Raw genomic sequence first — 25,053 nt, forward strand, 5'->3', positions numbered from 1 at the left:
ATGGGCCTAGTCTTTCTGTGGGTTGTCTTGAATTTAAACATCATGGAGGGGATGGATGGCATGGGATTGTGCTGATTTTTCTGTGATTTTCGTTTTTTTGGCCTGTTGTGGACAGGCCATGTGGTTGGGGGCCATTTTGAGTGCTGCTACAGGCCCTGGCCATGTGCTGTGATGGAGGGGGCCATTTTGAATGCAGGCAGTGTTCTCAGGCCTGCACCCATTTTGCCTAGCTTTTATCCATTATGCCCACGGGTAGTGAGTGGTGCATGTGCCTAGTCTTTCTGTGGGTTGTCTTGAATTTAAACATCATGGAGGGGCTGGATTGCATGGGATTGTGCTGATTTTTCTGTGATTTTCGTTTTTTTGGCCTGTTGTGGACAGGCCATGTGGTTGGGGGCCATTTTGAGTGCTGCTACAGGCCCTGGCCATGTGCTGTGATGGAGGGGGCCATTTTGAATGCAGGCAGTGTTCTTAGGCCTGCACCCATTTTGCCTAGCTTTAATCCATTATGCCCAGGGGTAGTGAGTGGTGCATGGGCCTAGTCTTTCTGTGGGTTGTCTTGAATTTAAACATCATGGAGGGGCTGGATGGCATGGGATTGTGCTGATTTTTCTGTGATTTTCGTTTTTTTGGCCTGTTGTGGACAGGCCATGTGGTTGGGGGCCATTTTGAGTGCTGCTACAGGCCCTGGCCATGTGCTGTGATGGAGGGGGCCATTTTGAATGCAGGCAGTGTTCTCAGGCCTGCACCCATTTTGCCTAGCTTTCATCCATTATGCCCAGGGGTAGTGAGTGGTGCATGGGCCTAGTCTTTCTGTGGGTTGTCTTGAATTAAAACATCATGGAGGGGCTGGATGGCTTGGGATTGTGCTGATTTTTCTGTGATTTTCGTTTTTTTGGCCTGTTGTGGACAGGCCATGTGGTTGGGGGCCATTTTGAGTGCTGCTACAGGCCCTGGCCATGTGCTGTGATGGAGGGGGCCATTTTGAATGCAGGCAGTGTTCTCAGGCCTGCACCCATTTTGCCTAGCTTTCATCCATTATGCCCAGGGGTAGTGAGTGGTGCATGGGCCTAGTCTTTCTGTAGGTTGTCTTGAATTTAAACATCATGGAGGGGCTGGATGGCATGGGATTGTGCTGATTTTTCTGTGATTTTAGTTTTTTTGGCCTGTTGTGGACAGGCCATGTGGTTGGGGGAATTTTTGAGTGCTGCTACAGGCCCTGGCCATGAGCTGTGATGGAGGGGGCCATTTTGAATGCAGGCAGTGTTCTCAGGCCTGCACCCATTTTGCCTAGCTTTCATCCATTATGCCCAGGGGTAGTGAGTGGTGCATATGCCTAGTCTTTCTGTGGGTTGTCTTGAATTTAAACATCATGGAGGAGCTGGATGGCATGGGATTGTGCTGATTTTTCTGTGATTTTCGTTTTTTTGGCCTGTTGTGGACAGGCCATGTGGTTGGGGGCCATTTTGAGTGCTGCTACAGGCCCTGGCCATGTGCTGTGATGGAGGGGGCCATTTTGAATGCAGGCAGTGTTCTCAGGCCTGCACCCATTTTGCCTAGCTTTCCTCCATTATGCCCAGGGGTAGTGAGTGGTTAATGGGCCTAGTCTTTCTGTGGGTTGTCTTGAATTTAAACATCATGGAGGGGCTGGATGGCATGGGATTGTGCTGATTTTTTTGTGATTTTCGTTTTTTTGGCCTGTTGTGGACAGGCCATGTGGTTGGGGGCCATTTTGAGTGCTGCTACAGGCCCTGGCCATGTGCTGTGATGGAGGGGGCCATTTTGAATGCAGGCAGTGTTCTCAGGCCTGCACCCATTTTGCCTAGCTTTCATCCATTATGCCCACGGGTAGTGAGTGGTGCATGTGCCTAGTCTTTCTGTGGGTTGTCTTGAATTTAAACATCATGGAGGGGCTGGATGGCATGGGATTGTGCTGATTTTTCTGTGATTTTCGTTTTTTTGGCCTTGTGTGGACAGGCCATGTGGTTGGGGGCCATTTTGAGTGCTGCTACAGGCCCTGGCCATGTGCTGTGATGGAGGGGGCCATTTTGAATGCAGGCAGTGTTCTCAGGCCTGCACCCATTTTGCCTAGCTTTCATCCATTATGCCCAGGGGTAGTGAGTGGTGCATGGGCCTAGTCTTTCTGTGGGTTGTCTTGAATTTAAACATCATGGAGGGGCTGGATGGCATGGGATTATAATGATTTTTCTGTGATTTTCGTTTTTTTGGCCTGTTGTGGACAGGCCATGTGGTTGGGGGCCATTTTGAGTGCTGCTACAGGCCCTGGCCATGTGCTGTGATGGAGGGGGCCATTTTGAATGCAGGCAGTGTTCTCAGGCCTGCACCCATTTTGCCTAGCTTTCATCCATTATGCCCAGGGGTAGTGAGTGGTGCATGGGCCTAGTCTTTCTGTGGGTTGTCTTGAATTTAAACATCATGGAGGGGCTGGATGGCATGGGATTGTGCTGATTTTTCTGTGATTTTCGTTTTTTTGGCCTGTTGTGGACAGGCCATGTGGTTGGGGGCCATTTTGAGTGCTGCTACAGGCCCTGGCCATGTGCTGTGATGGAGGGGGCCATTTTGAATGCAGGCAGTGTTCTCAGGCCTGCACCCATTTTGCCTAGCTTTCATCCATTATGCCCAGGGGTAGTGAGTGGTGCATGTGCCTAGTCTTTCTGTGGGTTGTCTTGAATTAAAACATCATGGAGGGGCTGGATGGCTTGGGATTGTGCTGATTTTTCTGTGATTTTCGTTTTTTTGGCCTGTTGTGGACAGGCCATGTGGTTGGGGGCCATTTTGAGTGCTGCTACAGGCCCTGGCCATGTGCTGTGATGGAGGGGGCCATTTTGAATGCAGGCAGTGTTCTCAGGCCTGCACCCATTTTGCCTAGCTTTCATCCATTATGCCCAGGGGTAGTGAGTGGTGCATGGGCCTAGTCTTTCTGTAGGTTGTCTTGAATTTAAACATCATGGAGGGGCTGGATGGCATGGGATTGTGCTGATTTTTCTGTGATTTTAGTTTTTTTGGCCTGTTGTGGACAGGCCATGTGGTTGGGGGAAATTTTGAGTGCTGCTACAGGCCCTGGCCATGAGCTGTGATGGAGGGGGCCATTTTGAATGCAGGCAGTGTTCTCAGGCCTGCACCCATTTTGCCTAGCTTTCATCCATTATGCCCAGGGGTAGTGAGTGGTGCATGGGCCTAGTCTTTCTGTGGGTTGTCTTGAATTTAAACATCATGGAGGAGCTGGATGGCATGGGATTGTGCTGATTTTTCTGTGATTTTCGTTTTTTTGGCCTGTTGTGGACAGGCCATGTGGTTGGGGGCCATTTTGAGTGCTGCTACAGGCCCTGGCCATGTGCTGTGATGGAGGGGGCCATTTTGAATGCAGGCAGTGTTCTCAGGCCTGCACCCATTTTGCCTAGCTTTCCTCCATTATGCCCAGGGGTAGTGAGTGGTTAATGGGCCTAGTCTTTCTGTGGGTTGTCTTGAATTTAAACATCATGGAGGGGCTGGATGGCATGGGATTGTGCTGATTTTTTTGTGATTTTCGTTTTTTTGGCCTGTTGTGGACAGGCCATGTGGTTGGGGCCATTTTGAGTGCTGCTACAGGCCCTGGCCATGTGCTGTGATGGAGGGGGCCATTTTGAATGCAGGCAGTGTTCTCAGGCCTGCACCCATTTTGCCTAGCTTTCATCCATTATGCCCACGGGTAGTGAGTGGTGCATGTGCCTAGTCTTTCTGTGGGTTGTCTTGAATTTAAACATCATGGAGGGGCTGGATGGCATGGGATTGTGCTGATTTTTCTGTGATTTTCGTTTTTTTGGCCTGTTGTGGACAGGCCATGTGGTTGGGGGCCATTTTGAGTGCTGCTACAGGCCCTGGCCATGTGCTGTGATGGAGGGGGCCATTTTGAATGCAGGCAGTCTTCTCAGGCCTGCACCCATTTTGCCTAGCTTTCATCCATTATGCCCAGGGGTAGTGAGTGGTGCATGGGCCTAGTCTTTCTGTGGGGTGTCTTGGATTTAAACATAATGGAGGGGATGGATGGCATGGGATAGTGCTGATTCTTCTGTGATTTTCGTTTTTTTGGCCTGTTGTGGACAGGCCATGTGGTTGGGGGCCATTTTGAGTGCTGCTACAGGCCCTGGCCATGTGCTGTGATGGAGGGGGCCATTTTGAATGCAGGCAGTGTTCTCAGGCCTGCACCCATTTTGCCTAGCTTTCATCCATTATGCCCAGGGGTAGTGAGTGGTGCATGGGCCTAGTCTTTCTGTGGGTTGTCTTGAATTTAAACATCATGGAGGGGCTGGATGGCATGGGATTGTGCTGATTTTTCTGTGATTTCCGTTTTTTTGGCCTGTTGTGGACAGGCCATGTGGTTGGGGGCCATTTTGAGTGCTGCTACAGGCCCTGGCCATGTGCTGTGATGGAGGGGGCCATTTTGAATGCAGGCAGTGTTCTCAGGCCTGCACCCATTTTGCCTAGCTTTCATCCATTATGCCCAGGGGTAGTGAGTGGTGCATGTGCCTAGTCTTTCTGTGGGTTGTCTTGAATTAAAACATCACGGAGGGGCTGGATGGCTTGGGATTGTGCTGATTTTTCTGTGATTTTCGTTTTTTTGGCCTGTTGTGGACAGGCCAAGTGGTTGGGGGCCATTTTGAGTGCTGCTACAGGCCCTGGCCATGTGCTGTGATGGAGGGGGCCATTTTGAATGCAGGCAGTGTTCTCAGGCCTGCACCCATTTTGCCTAGCTTTCATCCATTATGCCCAGGGGCAGTGAGTGGTGCATGGGCCTAGTCTTTCTGTGGGTTGTCTTGAATTTAAACATCATGGAGGGGCTGGATGGCATGGGATTGTGCTGATTTTTCTGTTATTTTCGTTTTTTTGGCCTGTTGTGGACAGGCCATGTGGTTGGGGGCCATTTTGAGTGCTGCTACAGGCCCTGGCCATGTGCTGTGATGGAGGGGGCCATTTTGAATGCAGGCAGTGTTCTCAGGCCTGCACCCATTTTGCCTAGCTTTCATCCATTATGCCCAGGGGTAGTGAGTGGTGCATGTGCCTAGTCTTTCTGTGGGTTGTCTTGAATTTAAACATCATGGAGGGGCTGGATGGCATGGGATTGTGCTGATTTTTCTGTGATTTTCGTTTTTTTGGCCTGTTGTGGACAGGCCATGAGGTTGGGGGCCATTTTGAGTGCTGCTACAGGCCCTGGCCATGTGCTGTGATGGAGGGGGCCATTTTAAATGCAGGCAGTGTTCTCAGGCCTGCACCCATGTTGCCTAGCTTTCATCCATTATGCCCAGGGGTAGTGAGTGGTGCATGGGCCTAGTCTTTCTGTGGGTTGCTTGAATTTAAACATCATGGAGGGGCTGGATGGCATGGGATTGTGCTGATTTTTCTGTGATTTTCGTTTTTTTGGCCTGTTGTGGACAGGCCATGTGGTTGGGGGCCATTTTGAGTGCTGCTACAGGCCCTGGCCATGTTCTGTGATGGAGGGGGCCATTTTGAATGCAGGCAGTGTTCTCAGGCCTGCACCCATTTTGCCTAGCTTTCATCCATTATGCCCAGGGGTAGTGAGTGGTGCATGTGCCTAGTCTTTCTGTGGGTTGTCTTGAATTTAAACATCATGGAGGGGCTGGATGGCATGGGATTGTGCTGATTTTTCTGTGATTTTCGTTTTTTTGGCCTGTTGTGGACAGGCCATGTGGTTGGGGGCCATTTTGAGTGCTGCTACTGGCCCTGGCCATGTGCTGTGATGGAGGGGGCCATTTTGAATGCAGGCAGTGTTCTCAGGCCTGCACCCATTTTGCCTAGCTTTCATCCATTATGCCCAGGGGTAGTGAGTGGTGCATGGGCCTAGTCTTTCTGTGGGTTGTCTTGAATTTAAACATCATGGAGGGGCTGGATGGCATGGGATTGTGCTGATTTTTCTGTGATTTTCGTTTTTTTGGCCTGTTGTGGACAGGCCATGTGGTTGGGGGCCATTTTGAGTGCTGCTACAGGCCCTGGCCATGTGCTGTGATGGAGGGGGCCATTTTGAATGCAGACAGTGTTCTCAGGCCTGCACCCATTTTGCCTAGCTTTCATCCATTATGCCCAGGGGTAGTGAGTGGTGCATGTGCCTAGTCTTTCTGTGGGTTGTCTTGAATTTAAACATCATGGAGGGGCTGGATGGCATGGGATTGTGCTGATTTTTCTGTGATTTTCGTTTTTTTGGCCTGTTGTGGACAGGCCATGTGGTTTGGGGCCATTTTGAGTGCTGCTACAGGCCCTGGCCATGTGCTGTGATGGAGGGGGCCATTTTGAATACAGGCAGTGTTCTCAGGCCTGCACCCATTTTGCCTAGCTTTCATCCATTATGCCCAGGGGTAGTGAGTGGTGCATGGGCCTAGTCTTTCTGTGGGTTGTCTTGAATTTAAACATCATGGAGGGGCTGGATGGCATGGGATTGTGCTGATTTTTCTGTGATTTTCGTTTTTTTGGCCTGTTGTGGACAGGCCATGTGGTTGGGAGCCATTTTGAGTGCTGCTACAGGCCCTGGCCATGTGCTGTGATGGAGGGGGGCCATTTTGAATGCAGGCAGTGTTCTCAGGCCTGCACCCATTTTGCCTAGCTTTCATCCATTATGCCCAGGGGTAGTGAGTGGTGCATGGGCCTAGTCTTTCTGTGGGTTGTCTTGAATTTAAACATCATGGAGGGGCTGGATGGCATGGGATTGTGCTGATTTTTCTGTGATTTTAGTTTTTTTGGCCTGTTGTGGACAGGCCATGTGGTTGGGGGCCATACTGAGTGCTGCTACAGGCCCTGGCCATGTGCTGTGATGGAGGGGGCCATTTTGAATGCAGGCAGTGTTCTCAGGCCTGCACCCATTTTGCCTAGCTTTCATCCATTATGCCCAGGGGTAGTGAGTGGTGCATGTGCCTAGTCTTTCTGTGGGTTGTCTTGAATTTAAACATCATGGAGGGGCTGGATGGCATGGGATTGTGCTGATTTTTCTGTGATTTTCGTTTTTTTGGCCTGTTGTGGACAGGCCATGTGGTTGGGGGCCATTTTGAGTGCTGCTACAGGCCCTGGCCATGTGCTGTGATGGAGGGGGCCATTTTGAATGCAGGCAGTGTTCTCAGGCCTGCACCCATTTTGCCTAGCTTTCATCCACTATGCCCAGGGGTAGTGAGTGGTGCATGGGCCTAGTCTTTCTGTGGGTTGTCTTGAATTTAAACATCATGGAGGGGCTGGATGGCATGAGATTGTGCTGATTTTTCTGTGATTTTCGTTTTTTTGGCCTGTTGTGGACAGGCCATGTGGTTGGGGGCCATTTTGAGTGCTGCTACAGGCCCTGGCCATGTGCTGTTATGGAGGGGGCCTTTTTGAATGCAGGCAGTGTTCTCAGGCCTGCACCCATTTTGCCTAGCTTTCATCCATAATGCCCAGGGGTAGTGAGTGGTGCATGTGCCTATCCTTTCTGTGGGTTGTCTTGAATTTAAACATCATGGAGGGGCTGGATGGCATGGGATTGTGCTGTTTTTTATGTGATTTTCGTTTTTTTGGCCTGTTGTGGACAGGCCATGTGGTTGGGGGCCATTTTGAGTGCTGCTACAGGCCCTGGCCATGTGCTGTGATGGAGGGGGCCATTTTGAATGCAGGCAGTGTTCTCAGGCCTGCACCCATTTTGCCTAGCTTTCATCCATTATGCCCAGGGGTAGTGAGTGGTGCATGGGCCTAGTCTTTCTGTGGGTTGTCTTGAATTTAAACATCATGGAGGGGCTGGATGGCATGGGATTGTGCTGATTTTTCTGTGATTTTCGTTTTTTTGGCCTGTTGTGGACAGGCCATGTGGTTGGGGGCCATTTTGAGTGCTGCTACAGGCCCTGGCCATGTGCTGTGATGGAGGGGGCCATTTTGAATGCAGGCAGTGTTCTCAGGCCTGCACCCAGTTTGCCTAGCTTTCATCCATTATGCCCAGGGGTAGTGAGTGGTGCATGGGCCTAGTCTTTCTGTGGGTTGTCTTGAATTTAAACATCATGGAGGGGCTGGATGGCATGGGATTGTGCTGATTTTTCTGTGATTTTCGTTTTTTTGGCCTGTTGTGGACAGGCCATGTGGTTGGGGGCCATTTTCATTGCTGCTACAGGCCCTGGCCATGTGCTGTGATGGAGGGGGCCATTTTGAATGCAAGCAGTGTTCTCAGGCCTGCACCCATTTTGCCTAGCTTTCATCCATTATGCCCAGGGGTAGTGAGTGGTGTATGTGCCTAGTCTTTCTGTGGGTTGTCTTGAATAAGCATGGGCGAATTTTGCGAATCTGGCGTTCGCGAATTTAGCGGATTTGCGAACTCGCAATCCGCAAAATCCGCGAATTCCCGCGAATTTGTAGATTTTTTTTTTGTGTTCGCAAGTGTTTCTGACAGTTCGCGAGGATTTGGTACTAGTTCGCAATTGCGAACTTACTTGTCGGCTCGCAACGGTCACGACTATGTTGTTTCTACGTCTGGTTCATCATCACAGCCTCCCAGCACCCTCTGTTTCTCCACTGCCACCCTCTCTTTGACCCATGCCACCCTCTGTTACATCAATGCCACCCTCTGGTTCATCATCACTGTAGAAGATGGGGGGGGAAAGCAAGCCCACCTGCCCTGCTTGAACTGACATGAATTAATTTGGGGTTAGTTTATTAACAACACCTGCCCTGCCCCAACTGACAATAATGAATTAGGGGCTAATTAATGTGTCACTGAATTTGAAGTTCCAGCCTGGCACCTGGTTGTCTGTTCCCTTAGCTGTAAATCAGGACCTTTGTGGCATACAGTTAAGGTCAGAGCAGGGTCACACAATAGTTGCAAGCAGGCAACCGAATTCTGGAGGGCCGCCTCAGGAAGCACTACAGGGAATCGTTACAAATCATGAGGTTGACCTTTTGCACCTGCTCATTGCTTTTGCTTTTGCAAAAATCGTTTTTCGTTTTTTTCACGCTATTCGCGAGGAGCGGCGTCGTGCGAAAGCGACCGCGGAAGCCGCCAATTCGTGCGAATGAGCTTTATATTTTTTTTTGCGGCTTGTTGTTTCGCGAGTTTTTTTGCAGTATTCGCGAGTCGCTTGCAGCGCAACACGCGAATTTACCCCAAGGTCGAGTACGGGCGCGGCCATTTTGTTTGCGTGACGTATTTCCGTTTCCGCCCGCTATGTATAATCTCGCGAAGTAAGCGCATTGCGAGTACAAGTTCGCACGAGATCGCGAGGAAAATCTCGTGCGAACTTACTTTCGCGCTCGTGAACGGGCGGCCATCTTGTTTTTCATTCATTTCCTGTGTCTGGGCATGGTGTTTAATCCTCTTGCTATCTTTGCCATCCTTTGCTTGTTTTCAGTTTTTTTTTAACGATTTTGCTTCTTATCTATCCCTCTCTTTTCCTAGCTGTATATTTTTGTCTTTTCTGCTATTTTTCTTTACTTTTAAACTACTTTTTAAAACTCTTTTCTTTTCTTCTTCCCTATCCTATTCCTTCTTAATTTTCTACCTCCTTACCTGCCCAGACCATGGTGAAGCCAGGCGCCGTGAAGCTGCCCAGGCACTTGAGGGCGGCAGCGGCGGCGGGGAGGAGGAGTCCTGGACCCCGTGCCAGGACAGGATGCGGTCGATTGAGGGGGGAGCAGGAGACGCGACGGGAGATCTTCAGCCCGGAGGAAGTGGGCGCGCTGGTCTACTTCATCCAGCGCCGCCTGCCCAGGACCATCGCGGGAGGCGGCAGGATCGCGGCCGGCTACAACATCCGGGAGCGCCGGAAGCGGTGGGAGAAGGTGTGCTGGGCCATGTCCCAACTCTCCGGGGTCCAGCGCACCTACAGCCAGGTCACCCACCGCTGGACGGACGTCCTGGACAGGGAGCGCGACCTGCTGGACCAGCTCGGCTTGGAGATCCCCGGGCTTGGTGAGTAGTAGTAGCTATTTCATCACTCACTACTATGTTTTCTCCTGCTCTGTGTTGTTGTATTGCAAATATTTGTTTTTTACATGGAGCAAGCCAATAATGCTGCTGACGATTACATTGTAGTTAAATTATATTTCAAAATCTTCTGTGCATTTCAGGTGCACTGCTCTCCTTCTCAGTGGCGTTGCTACTATGCTTATTTGTTTTCTATTTTGTGGTCTCATTGGCCTGAGTAACAATTATGTATGAGTGTACTTTACAGAACTGCGTAATGCTCGACACTAGGGGGCAGATTACATTTACAAGCCCCTTGCGCCACGTTTACGTTGCCTTGCGTGACGCAACAGCGGCGTAAACGTGGCGCATCCCTGCGAGTCATTTACAGCTTGACGAATCTAGGGAGATGCGTCACGTTATAAAGCCATGGGCCTGCGCCACAATGGGTGCGTTCCTAGTATTCAGGGTGGGCGGTCCTGCGGCTGTGCGCCTCGCAACAGTGCCTGCGTGAAATCTACAAGATTTAACTCAGGCACTTCTGCGACGCTGCTACGTCAATTCAATTCCTTATGCCTGCTTGAAGCCGGCGTAAGGACTGACACAGCATGTTAAGTATTGGGTGGCCCTGAGCATTACTGGAGTTGCATTGCGTTGGCGACGTGACTCCAGCGATGCGCCGCTCTTACGTGACGAGATGCATCACGCAAGTGCCTACCCTTGCGCCACGGCGCGCCGCATTGTAAATGAGGCACATCTGCCGTGTCGCAAGGGTAGTTTTGCGTGACGCATTTGATCTGGCGCATCTCTGGAGATGCGCCAGAACGCGTAAGTAAGTATGCCCCTAAGGCGCAGAATTGCAATTACCGTCGCATCCCTGCAAAGTAGCAGGGATGCGCCAGTAATTGTGCAGCCCGCTACCACCACCAAACATGGTGCGCCATATTTGCAATGCGGCGCACCATGGGCCCAAAACGTCACCGAAGCTTTACTGCTGGAGTTGCGTCGCAACGATGGCGCAGCTCCAGCAATGCTCTGGGGTACCCTATCTCCCCAATGCTGGGTCAAGCCGTACGTCTGCTTCAAGCAGGTGCAGGCCAGGGTTTGTGTGACGCATCATTGTCCTAAAGGTGACTGATTGAAATTTTGTAGATTTCCCTCAGCCACTTTTAGGATGTGTTCCAGCGCAGGAATGCCCTCCCTTGCGCCGGAACGCCCCCTGATGGCGCAGGGCTTTATAACGGGATGCATCTCCCAAATGCGTCACGTTGTTATAATATTATACGCCGCACCATGGCGCCTCTTTTGTTTAGCTGCTGCGTCACAAAAGTCACGCAAGAACGGAGCAAAAGAGCCGCAAGGGGCTTAAATCTGCCCCTTCCTTTGTACCCCTGACAATAAGAAAAATAGTGGCGGTGGATTGATAGTTTGACTATTTAAATGACTGGTTATGTAGCAGGCAACTGTTAGTGTTGTCACTGATCTGACTGAAATCACAATGGAGTTTGTCTGTCACTTTGCGTCTTGCCTGCGGACTGCTGCCTGCCAGTCCTAGGTGAACCTTTCAGTACTTTGTTTATTGAGTTACGTGACTTTCGAAGTCGCAGGTCCGCAAATCAATGAAAACTAACCCTAATCAATATAATTTCGCGGAAATATTTTGTTATTGTTGTTTTGAAATGTTTGATTTGGTTGACATTGACAAGCAACAATCATCCATGTTTTCTGTTCTTTCTTTCATGTTGTACGTCAGCTCCCCCCAGGGGCGAGGGGACACAGGAGCAGCAGGCGGCGGATGCTGTTGAACAGGGCCAGGATCGGGCAGGCGAGGGCTCCTTTGCTGGCCCCAGTAAGTTTTCATTTTAGACTACTACCTATTTTTCCTAGCGTTCCTCATTTGATTTTTTCAAAATCGTCTTTGATCTTCTTGTAGACTGTATCTAAATTCTTATCCTGCCTCTACTATGACTCCCTGTGGTATTACTAGATTATTCTTATTAGTCTGTCTGTGTAGCTAACTAAGATTGCACGGTTGGCGAAACTCCCATTCTAGTCAGCAATAGCTCTATCAACTTAGTGCAGTGCAGTCCTCTGGGATTGTCCATAATGTCTTTTGAAGTGTTCTATCTCCTTTGAAAATTCCCAACTATAAAATGTGAATGACCACCAAGAAAGAATAAGATACTACCTTTTGGTTTGGATAGGAGGACAATCCATACCACTACTGTTGAGGGGACAATTCTTCTGCAGAAACAACTATGGACAATAAATAGTGCATTGCTTATCAATTACAATAGGCGCTGTTAGAGTTTCCACATACCTCTGTGATAACAGACTTTGAACCCCCAATGTCCTTACTGAGTGACTACATAGTGTGGCACAGTCATTTACCTCCCGAATTCATCCATGATTGATCCCCAATGATGATTATCCAACGTAGCTCAAGAGTACGGAGTCAGAGTCAAGAAGTGTCAGAGGCACGGACTCATGCTTGCAAAAATTGCAAAACCTTTCGCTCAGTCACTCTAGTCTGGACCAAAAAACACAGAGTCTATTTAAGTTTAAAAGCTTTATTAAAAGTAAACACATTTATTAAAATGAAGTCATAATAAAAAAAACTAAACGTTTAACTGAGACTGGAAAAGTGGTTAGTGCTGACGATTAATTGAAGACATTTCTTGTGGTCGAGCCGAGCTCTCACCTTGTTTCAACTTGATCTTGTTGTTAGAAGTCCATCTTCTGTCTGTGTGGAGAAAAATGGTGCGTGTTAAAAAGCCAGCCTTCATCAGTTGTGCCAAAAAGTGCAGCAAGACAACACCCTTCCCTGGAAAAAGGGACATTTTTTTTTTACTTTAGAGTACACAGTCACAAATTACATTGTTTTCACATGTCTTCATTCCTAGACCAAATACTAGTGAGTGGTTTATTCTAACATTCTTAAATGTACTTTGTAGGTGGAACATCTGGTGGCGGGGCCAACGTGGAGGTGGTGGTGCTCGACACGGAGGCGGAGGGCAATTCCTCAGGGGAGGATGCAGCGGTTCCAGTGCCGGCTGTGAGAGTTCAGACGGTGGTGTTGGCGGGCAGAGGTAAGCTCTTATATATTCCTTACTTATTAAGATTGAAGACGTGGCTGGGAAGGAAAGAATATGAGATGCATGGCTGGGTGAATGATGAAGCAATGATTGGTGGAAGGACAACAGCCTGGGTGGGTGACACAGAAACTGTATGTGTCCATAATATACCTGGATCATGCTACTATCTGATTCTTAGATAGCATATGTGTATCTAGAGCAGGAGTACTGATAGTACGGCCCGCGGGCCGGTGGCGGCCCGGCAAGCCTTCCTTGGCGGTGCACAGACCTTGCAGACAATCACTGCTCCCCCGGCCCCCACAGAGCAGAGGCTTTGTTGTATTTCACCTGTTAGCGCCCCTGCATCTCCACTCTGACAATCACTGCTCCCCCGGCCCCCACAGAGCAGAGTGGAGATGCAGGGCCACAAAGAGGTGAAATAGAACAAAGCCTCTGCTCTGTGGGGCCGGGCAAGCAGTGATTGTCAGGGTGGAGATGCAGGGGCGCTACCACAAACAAAGCCTCAATAATATGTTAATGGTCTTTTAAAGACCTGTTAAGTACTTTGGTGTGGCTGTCTGTGTGTGCGCGTTGAGGAAGCTGTCTCAGCCCGGGCTGATGGCTGACACAGACAGACACACACACAGTGAGATGACAGAGGGGGAGGGAGAGGGAGGGCAGGAGGGAGAGAGAGATGTAGAGGGAGGGCAGGAGGCAGAGCAGGAGGGAGAGAGATGTATGTAAATGCTGGGTCTGGTGGCTCACTGGATGAAGGCATCTGCTGCAGGGACCTGTGTGCAACCTCATGGTCACAAGTTTTCGTTTTGCTTTAGCCCCGCCCCCTCTGTCTCTGCCCCCACCAGTGCGGCCCTCGGCCACAAACTACACTGTAAATTTAGCCCCTGAGAGAAAGTTTGTGAGTACCCATGATCTAGAGAGAGTAGACGGTCGGTGGATGAACTAAGTGTAACTTTGAAGAGCATGTAACACTGCACCCGCACGTCCGTTCCAGTGTAGGAAAGGCAAGGAAAAGAAGTTGTAATTTTGTCCAAATACTACCATCAATAGTAGCAGTAGTTTGTATTGCAAGCACAGCATAGATCCGGTTATTACGGTGGCCACTCCCTACCTCTCTTAATAAGTTTAGTAGTACTCCGTCATTCATGTATGGATGTATCACTGGTCACTCAATAAAAAGCAAAGCACCTAAAGTCATCCCATATGTAAGCAAAAACATCCCATGTGAGGTGATAGATAATCAGATTATTTATCTTCTTCATTTTCCATTTCTAGTACTCATTTGCACTGTAGGGTGAAAGTTAAATTAATTAAGCAGTAGCCCTTGTAACAGAGTATTCTCAGTGCCACCCGTAATAGAAAAGTAAGAGCTTCACCACCTGCATGTACTGGACCGGTACAGTAACGCAAGTCTAGGTCACTCATCATGGCGTGCGTCTCTTTTTCTCGGGTGCAAGTTCACTGCGCTGGCATTATGCCGGCTTGCAGAAGATAACGTACCAATTTTCCTAAACAAGAGACAAGAAGAAGAATAAGACTGGTGTACTTTCATAGTCGACTCCAATGGAAGTCCATAGTGCTCGTAGAATTTGTTCCTTAAACTCCCACTAATGTTAGAGCAAGGATGAAGAAGTGGGAGGTTAGATAGATACTGGCCTCAATAGTTATGTAATGCGCTTGCAAGTTGCTAGTTGTACTGCAACACAAATTTCTGCTGAATGATTGAGTTAATCTTAAAGAGCATTGGTTACAGACTATGTCTTTCTTTCTTCATATAGATGCTCCTTCCAAACGAACAAGGAGGAAGGAGCTGGCTAGAGCGGCCCGGCAACGGAGGATCGCTGCCACTGTTGCAGAATATCGGCGGCTGGTGGCCCTGGAGGACGACGAAAGTGTGCAGTCGACCACAACAACAACGTCGTCTGCATCGGCCTCCGTGCCCCCACGGGCTGCCACCCAGCACAGTGCTCCAGCCAGACTGAGCCGGGCTGCCAAAGCCAAACGCCACCGCCGAGCAGCAAGGACAACAGCTGCCTCTCACAGCCATTGTAACTGCAAGGCACGCCTGCGCCGCAGTACCCTGAGGGTGTCCCGCCTTCAGCAGGAGCTCCACCACTTCACAAACGTGTTGGAGGGGCTCCGCGTAGAGCACGCCTTGCTCCGCCTGGCGTATGATGCCCTGGCCCAAAAAGTAAACAGCATCCACCCATAGTGTCCCCTGCCCCTTTTTTAGAGACTTTTGGGGGGTGGGAATCGGGAGTTGGGTTTGGGACTTTTAAAGGACAACTGTTGGGGTTAGGGAGGGTCTTGCGGGAGATTATTTTGTTAGGGATATAAATATACTTTTTCAAACTTTATCTGAGCATACCTGTTTTTTACTGCTTGCCTGGTGGGTGGGGGTTTAACAGTAACTTTGTTTTCCTGAAAGTTTAGTTCCATTTTCTTCCTTTAAGTGTAAATGCCCAAATGTTTTCAACACTAAGTGCCTCTCACAGAGTAAGTGAAGTGAATTGAAGAGTCCTAGGACTTTAGTAGTACTACCGCCAGTCTCTCGTCTCTCCTAATACTCCATTGTACTCCCTCCCACCAAACGCTTATCTTACCTGTAATTTGTGTTTTAAAGTAGGGCTAGACCCAGGGCTGGCTCCAGGGGAAAGAGCGAATAAGGTTGGCGATCCTGGGCGGATAAAATTTCCTCATAGCGGTGGTACTAGTGGTGTGACACAGTGGCAGTTGCATGCCTATGAAAAAAAAGAAAATGAAATATGGTTTGTCCTCCTGAGCAATACAACGGTACAATAGAGAATATAGCAGGTGACAGTACACTAGAACAGTGCCACATTGTAGCCTAACAAATGGTAAAGTATAACTACTAATTCGGTTGAAGTTCTTTGACATTAGCCATGGGTCTTTGTCAAGCAGAGTAAGAATATATCCTCGGATTTCTTCACCAGCCTGTTGCTATCACCTTATCCTCCCCAGCAAGTGTGTGGATTTATTGCTGTAATTTAGTCACACATCAATCAAAACCACACAGCCCGGGGGAAGAGGGTTAGGGTTTGAAAAATGGATAGGTACGGGGGTTTTTGGGAAAGGTTTTGGGAGACAAGAAAAAATAGCACAGCATGGACAAACAATTGTGAACATAAACAAATCTTTGGGTACAAACCTATCCATCAATCTTTGAAAGTGCATGCACTACTGCATGCATGTCAGTGAAAAGTAAGTAGTACTTTCGACAACTGTGGAAGAAAGAATGCGACAGTACAGGGCGTGTGTGGAATTATTGATAACTATATTCAACATAAGGTCTCTGTTGCCAGATACCTGAGAGCCTTGCTGGTCACTATAAATCCATTCACAACACTCAATGGGGTTGGTCTGGAAGGTATAGTAGATAGAAAAGGAGAAATTGCTCTTTTTCTAGGCGTCCCCTCACTCACCAGGGTTGCCCCTTGGTGACATGCTTCATCATTGGGGCCATCCCAGTCCTCTACGGGCTGGGGCGTGCTGGGACTTGCGAATTACGTAGGAGCACTTACAAATGACTATGTGTGGTGCAGATGTGATAGTGGAGTGGACTAAGTGATGTGTTAAAGGATCAATTTAGAAGCAGAGAGAGATCCAAGAAATGCAGTCACAGTCCTAGAAAAACACAATGGATACTGTATCTGTATGTTGTTGTAGTTGTCCTGTTGAATTTGGTAAGTAAGTTGCATGCAGAAAAAAAATCCTCTTATTAGCAGCACTCCTCCATTGCAGCTGACGCTTCGTCCATCGATGTTGGTCACCACCAGAAGACACCCTGTAAAAAAAGCACAGCATGGACAAACAATTGAACATAAACAAAGCTTTGGGTACAAACCTATCCATCAATCTTTGAAAGTTCATGCACTAGTGCATGCATGTCAGTGAAAAGTAAGTAGTACTTTCGACAACTGTGGGAGAAAGAATGCGACAGTACAGGGCGTGTGTGGAATTATTGATAACTATATTCAACATAAGGTCTCTGTTGCCAGATACCTGAGAGCCTTGCTGGTCACTATAAATCTATTCACAACACTCAATGGGGTTGGTCTGGAAGGTGTAGTAGATAGAAAAGGAGAAATTGGTCTTTTTCTAGGTGTCCCCTCACTCACCAGGGTTGCCCCTTGGTGACATGCTTCATCATTGGTGCAATCCCAGTCCTCTACGGGCTGGGGCGTGCTGCGACTTGCGAATTACGTAGGAGCACTTACAAATGACTATGTGTGGTGCAGATGTGATAGTGGAGTGGACTAAGTGATGTGTTAAAGGATCAATTTAGAAGTAGAGAGAGATCCAAGAAATGCAGTCACAGTCCTAGAAAAACACAATGGATACTGTATCTGTATGTTGTTGTAGTTATCCTGTGGAATTTGGTAAGTAAGTTGCATGCAGAAAAAAAATCCTCTTATTAGCGGCACTCCTCCATTCCATCTGACGCTTCGTCCATCAATGTTGGTGACCAGAAGACATCCTGTCCACTCCCTGCCTGGCGGATGCTAATGTGAAGCCTGACTCCATCCTATTTTTCCCCATTGCACAGACTGAAACCCGGCCTGTAATTATTCAACGAAAAACAGGAAGTGATATAATATTACAACACCACTGATAAATAAATATAAGGTATGTAGGCTGTGGAGTGCAAAAACTCACACTTTGATTTTCCTAGTAGACAGTACAATATTTTTGACAGTGCGTACTCTGTCTGAGTCACCTTTTGAAGGATAAATAAGTATGGGCAAATTAATGTAGCGGATCTTTCCCCTCAAGCTAGGTGTACTGTAAACTGTGTTTTAGAACAAAATTAGATCTTCCCAGCAGTGCTCCCACCCAGACCCTTACTAAAGCCAGTCGCAAAAATGTGGAAGACCCCCAATCAAATCGCAAAAAACGAGGCCTAGCAGAAAACTGGTGAAAAAACGTACTTTGAAAGTAAAAGTAGGCCCAAATACCCCCTTACCCACCGTGGATTGCATTCAAACCTCTTGCAAGCAACCAAGCAAAAGTATCCATAGCCAGCATCGCTCCAAGACTCGAAAACCCCCCCACCCAAACACATGCAATCGAAATACTGCTAACCCTAACGAACCCTAAGTTAAGAATAGTGGCAAAGGCTTTCTTTAACTATGCCAAATCCCCCCTTTCCCACCATGGATTTTCTTCAAATGACTTGCAATCAAAATTACACATTCTCACGAGTGCTCTAAGACCCCAGAACTCAGTTGCAAAAATGTAGAACACCCCGAAACACATGCAATCCTGCTGCTAGGGCTAACGAACCCTAAGTTACAAAAAGTGCCAAAAGGCTTTTCGGCGTGGATTTTGTCCCAACCACTTCCACCCGGTATTAGACCTTCCCAGGAATGGCCCAAGACCCGCCAACCCACCCGCCAAAAAGCATAACACCCCCAAACAGGCCAAAAGCAACATCTCCTACTTACAATATTTCTCGGCCTTCGGTCCAAACGCGCAGCGTAGCTAGGCCCTAACTCCCCTCTGCCACCATGGGTTTGCTTCAAACCTCTTGCAAAGTAAAGTATCCATAGCCAGCAGTGCTCCCAGACCCTAAAACCCACCCACAAACACCAGGAAGCCCCCCAAACCGGCCCCCGAAAACGCTACATTGAGCAAAATGTCAGAAATAGCAACAACAAAAAAATCGGCCTGGATTTTGTCCCAACCACTTCTACCCGGTATTAGACCTTCCCAGGAATGGCCCAAGACCCGCCAACCCACCCGCCAAAAAGCACAACACCCCCAAACAGGCCAAAAGCAACATCTCCTACTTACAATATTTCTCGGCCTTCGGTCCAAACGCGCTGCGTAGCCAGGCCATAAGTCCTGTTTGCCACCACGGATTTCCTGAAAAGCAAATGCAATCAAGATTAGAGTGTCCCAGCAGTGCTGACAGACCCCGAAACTCACCCACAAACAGACGGAACCCCCCTAAGAGCACCTCAAAGGCAAGCAAGTCAGCAATAACACAAAAAAATTCCGCCTGGGATTTGGTCCAAACCACTTTTATCCGGTATTAGAGCTTTCCAGCAATGGCTCCAGAGCCGTCAACCCAGGAGAAAACGAGTAGAAGACCCCCAAGCAGCCAAAGAGCAAAAGTACAAAAATGGGGACTTAGTCATTTTTTCCCAAATTTCCCAAATCACTCCGCGCGCGCTCTGCAGCTAGGCCCTAACTCCCCTCTGCCACCATGGATTTGCTTCAAACCTCTTGCAAAGTAAAGTATCCATAGCCAGCAGTGCTCCCAGACCCCGAAACCCACCCACAAACACCAGGAAGCCCCCCAAACTGGCCCCCGAAAACGCTACATTGAGCAAAATGTCAGAAATAGCAACAAAAAAAAAATCGGCCTGGATTTTGTCCCAACCACTTCTACCCGGTATTAGACCTTCCCAGGTATGGCCCAAGACCCACCAACCCACCCGCCAAAAAGCACAACACCCCCAAACAGGTCAAAAGCAACATCTCCTACTTACAATATTTCTCGGCCTTTGGTCCAAACGCGCTGCGTAGCTAGGCCATAAGTCCGGTTTGCCGCCACGGATTTCCTGAAAAGCAAATGCAATCAAGATTAGAGTGTCCCAGCAGTGCTGACCGACCCCGAAACTCACCCACAAACAGACGGAACCCCCCTAAGAGCACCTCAAAGGCAAGCAAGTCAGCAAAAACACAAAGAAAATTCCTCCTGGGATTTGGTCCAAACCACTTTTATCCGGTATTGGAGCTTCCCAGCAATGGCCCCAGAGCCGTCAACCCAGGAGAAAACGAGTAGAAGACCCCCAAACAGCCAAAGAGCAAAAGTACAAAAATGGGGACTTAGTCATTTTTCCCAAATCACTCCGCGCGCGCTCTGCAGCTAGGCCCTAACTCCCCTCTGCCAGCATGGATTTGCTTCAAACCTCTTGCAAAGTAAAGTATCCATAGCCAGCAGTGCTCCCAGACCCTGAAACCCACCCTCAAACACCAGGAAGCCCCCCAAACCGGCCCCCGAAAACGCTACATTGAGCAAAATGTCAGAAATAGCCAAAAACAAATCGGCCTGGATTTTGTCCCAACCACTTCTACCCGGTATTAGACCTTCCCATGAATGGCCCAAGACCCGCCAACCCACCCGCCAAAAAGCATAACACCCCCAAACAGGCCAAAAGCAGCATCTCCTACTTACAATATTTCTCGGCCTTCGGTCCAAACGCGCTGCGTAGCTTGGCCATAAGTCCGTTTTGCCACCACGGATTTCCTGAAAAGCAAATGCAATCAAGATTAGTGTCCCAGCAGTGCCTGCAGACCCCGAAACTCACCCACAAACAGACGGAACCCCCCCTAAGAGCACCTCAAAGGCAAGCAAGTCAGCAAAAACACTAAAAAATTTGCGCCTCGGATTTGGTCCAAACCACTTTTATCCGGTATTAGAGCTTCCCAACAATGGCCCCAGAGCCATCAACCCAAGAGAAAACGAGTAGAAGACCCCCAAACAGCCAAAGAGCAGAAGTACAAAAATGGGGACTTAGTCATTTTTTCCCAAATTTCCCAAATCACTCCGCGCGCGCTCTGCAGCTAGGCCCTAACTCCCCTCTGCCACCATGGATTTGCTTCAAACCTCTTGCAAAGTAAAGTGTCCATAGCCAGCAGTGCTCCCAGACCCCAAAACTCACCCACAAACACCAGGAAGCCCCCCAAACTGGCCCCCAAAAACGCTACATTGAGCAAAATGTCAAAAATAGCAACAACAAAAAATCGGCCTGGATTTTGTCCCAACCACTTCTACCCGGTATTAGACCTTCCCAGGAATGGCCCAAGACCCGCCAACCCACCCGCCAAAAAGCATAACACCCACAAACAGGCCAAAAGCAACATCTCCTACTTACAATATTTCTCGGCCTTCGGTCCAAACGCGCTGCGTAGCTTGGCCATAAGTCCGTTTTGTCACCACGGATTTCCTGAAAAGCAAATGCAATCAAGATTAGAGTGTCCCAGCAGTGCTGACAGACCCCGAAACTCACCCACAAACAGACGGAACCCCCCCTAAGAGCACCTCAGAGGCAAGCAAGTCAGCAAAAACACTAAAAAATGTGCGCCTCGGATTTGGTCCAAACCACTTTTAGAGCTTCCCAGCAATGGCCCCAGAGCCGTCAACTCACCTGCAAAGAGGTAGAGCAACACCCCACAAGTGCTGAGTCTTTCTTCATTGGGCGTAAACCAGCCCTCTGCTTTGATGGAAATAGGAGTCTGGAGGAGGAGGATAGAGGAGCATGTTCTTCTGAACTTGTGAACCTGAGGAATGCAGACTGCGGCACCTTCAAATCAATTAGCAAACAAGGGAAGACAGTTCTGCTGATGGGCTTGTTTTTGTGATTATCTGATTAAAGTTTGAATTATATTAACTGTGCACAACAAAGAAAGACAGACACACAGGAATAAAAGTGAATAAGGACGAAAAAGAAAGTTATTGATTCGTTGTCTCATTTTCAGGGCTCGGTATCACGGTCCAGGAATGAGAATAAGGCTTCGTCATCATACTCTGCGAATTCAGGCAGGGTGAGCTCAGTGTCACCTGACAGAGTAGAAATTCCCTCATCTATGTTGCTGGCCACCTCGTCTTCATCCGGCGCGCTTTCTCGTACTCTGAAATCTGGTGGTATGAGGTGCTGATTCAGCTTGATCATTGTTAACCTCTCCACATTTTTGGGCGAGAGGCGGCTCCGTTTGGAAGTTACAATGCCACCAGCAGCACTGAAAACACGTTCAGAAGACACGCTTGCGAGTGGGCAAGACAAGTAGTTTAAAGCCAGGTTGGTGAGCTGTGGCCACAATTCTTTTTTGAAAGTGGAGGGATGCACACCAATTTTAAACCAACATATCTTTGTTCTTCACATTTAATCTGCCTTTGATTCATATTGCGTGCAAATCAGATTGTGAGGCATGCCCTGCTGCCCCCAGTTAAGAAACATGTGAAACGAGGGACTTTTATACAGCCCCTAAGCCAAATGCACAGCTATGTGCCGCTGTTTTAGCGTGCACTTAAGATTCATTTTTTATCAGTCTTTCATAGTAAACCATTTTTGTCCAATCTTTAAGTTCCTTTTTAGAAAAACATTTTAGTTCATTGTTAGTCTTCATTCCACCAATCGGGTTCAGGTGCCAATTTTCAATTTTCTGACATTCAAACTGAGCCAATCCAGGCTTCTTTGAAAGAATGCGATAAATGCAAGAAGTCCTTCACAAGTAGACGTTTATTGTGCACATAAAAAACCCAATGCATTTCGGGCCTCCATGTGCCCTTCTTCGGGGGTCACTGCAATTTAATCACAATACAAAACACATTATTTAGTATCTAAAAAGTGCCACCTTTCAACATCATTCCCTCATTAGTATAAATCGCAGTAATCTTTACCTTACTCTCTGATGCTCTATGTACATGTGTCAACCATCGAGTACTACAGTCCTCTAACACCTAATGTATTACATACAGGTTGTGAATCCAAGTATTCAACATCGTTCCTTCTCTTATACATCGTACCAATTATTAACCCTCCCATCCGGCGTGCGCGTGTTCCGTCCTATTAGCCCTCTGTGTTCAGAGTTATTCACATTAATCAAACCTTACGCGCTGCTTAATACTAAAGATTAAACCATTCTAACTGCACCGTGCTCGCCGTAAGTGATATTCTTAAGAACACAAGCCATGCCTTCCCTGTTGAATTGTTTTGTAAACCACTAAACAAACATATCATCCTTCTACCGTTACGCTTACCTAATGCAACAATCTTACAGCGTCTAGCGTCCTCATCCTGATTCTACGGACTTGTGTAACGGATCATTTACCACCCACGTGTTATTTAAAGACCCTCCTCCCTGGTATTCTGCCTCCCGATTCGCCTGTAACCTAAGCGCTTCTTAATGCGTCATGACTTTAATCTCTTAGTGAACCACATCTCCCATTATGCATCATTCAAGAGGTTGACATCGTTCGTGAACATACAGTATTCAAAATTCATTATTACATGTCCATTCTGATTTAAAACCTTAATAAATGAATGTGTGTCTTTTTTAGTCTTGCGAGGGACTCCGGTGTTTGCTCCGATTGTGTGAATCATAAACACTCTTCTTTCTATTCTCATTTTTAACCTTTGCTGCGGGTGCAATCCCTAGGTAGGGCTAAAGTTACGAAGATTTTTGAAAGTGGAGGGATGCACACCAATTTTAAACCAACATATCTTTGTTCTTCACATTTAATCTGCCTTTGATTCATATTGCGTGCAAATCAGATTGTGAGGCATGCCCTGCTGCCACCAGTTAAGAAACATGTGAAACGAGGTACTTTTATACAGCCCCTAAGCCAAATGCACAGCTATGTGCCGCTGTTTTAGCGTGCACTTAAGATTCATTTTTTATCAGTCTTTCATAGTAAACCATTTTTGTCCAATCTTTAAGTTCCTTTTTAGAAAAACATTTTAGTTCATTGTTAGTCTTCATTCCACCAATCGGGTTCAGGTGCCAATTTTCAATTTTCTGACATTCAAACTGAGCCAATCCAGGCTTCTTTGAAAGAATGCGATAAATGCAAGAAGTCCTTCACAAGTAGACGTTTATTGTGCAGATAAAAAACCCAATGCATTTCGGGCCTCCATGTGCCCTTCTTCGGGGGTCACTGCAATTTAATCACAATACAAAACACATTATTTAGTATCTAAAAAGTGCCACCTTTCAACATCATTCCCTCATTAGTATAAATCGCAGTAATCTTTACGTTACTCTCTGATGCTCTATGTACATGTGTCAACCATTAGGTAAGCGTAACGGTAGAAGGATGATATGTTGGTTTAGTGGTTTACAAAACAATTCAACAGGGAAGGCATGGCTTGTGTTCTTAAGAATATCACTTACGGCGAGCACGGTGCAGTTAGAATGGTTTAATCTTTAGTATTAAGCAGCGTGTAAGGTTTGATTAATGTGAATAACTCTGAACACAGAGGGCTAATAGGACGGAACACGCGCACGCCGGATTGGAGGGTTAATAATTGGTACGATGTATAAGAGAAGGAACGATGTTGAATACTTGGATTCACAACCTGTATGTAATACATTAGGTGTTAGAGGACTGTAGTACTCGATGGTTGACACATGTACATAGAGCATCAGAGAGTAACGTAAAGATTACTGCGATTTATACTAATGAGGGAATGGTGTTGAAAGGTGGCACTTTTTAGATACTAAATAATGTGTTTTGTATTGTGATTAAATTGCAGTGACCCCCGAAGAAGGGCACATGGAGGCCCGAAATGCATTGGGTTTTTTATCTGCACAATAAACGTCTACTTGTGAAGGACTTCTTGCATTTATCGCATTCTTTCAAAGAAGCCTGGATTGGCTCAGTTTGAATGTCAGAAAATTGAAAATTGGCACCTGAACCCGATTGGTGGAATGAAGACTAACAATGAACTAAAATGTTTTTCTAAAAAGGAACTTAAAGATTGGACAAAAATTGTTTACTATGAAAGACTGATAAAAAATGAATCTTAAGTGCACGCTAAAACAGCGGCACATAGCTGTGCATTTGGCTTAGGGGCTGTATAAAAGTCCCTCGTTTCACACAATTCTGTTTTCCCATGCCAATACGCCAATGGGTCAGCATTAACATAGACCTCTGTTGAGTCATTCAGATAGTCCTTGACCATCGAATCAAGGTTCTCCTCCAAGGTTCCTCCTCTTTGCTTAGCTGTTGCTGTGACCTTTTGAGAACCAAACCCAAGCCGAGCTAGCCAATCCTCTTCAGCCTCCAATGTTACTGTTGCGTCTGGTGGTGCAGATGATCCGGTTGCCGGTCTCTTTAACAGCTGAGAGGTCACTGGTGCCGCAGCCACAGGTGCAGAAGAGGATTGTTGTGACTGGGGATGGCCTGCTGATGCTGATGTACTGCCTTCTCCTTCAATTTGCTGCCGTTCTCTTTCAAACCTCTTGGCTGAGGAGGCTATCCACCGTTTGTAACTTGTAACATCTTCATCAGCA

Source organism: Lissotriton vulgaris, chromosome 2_1 (assembly GCF_964263255.1).
Source record: "Lissotriton vulgaris chromosome 2_1, aLisVul1.2, whole genome shotgun sequence".
NCBI classification, from domain to species: Eukaryota; Metazoa; Chordata; class Amphibia; order Caudata; family Salamandridae; genus Lissotriton; species Lissotriton vulgaris.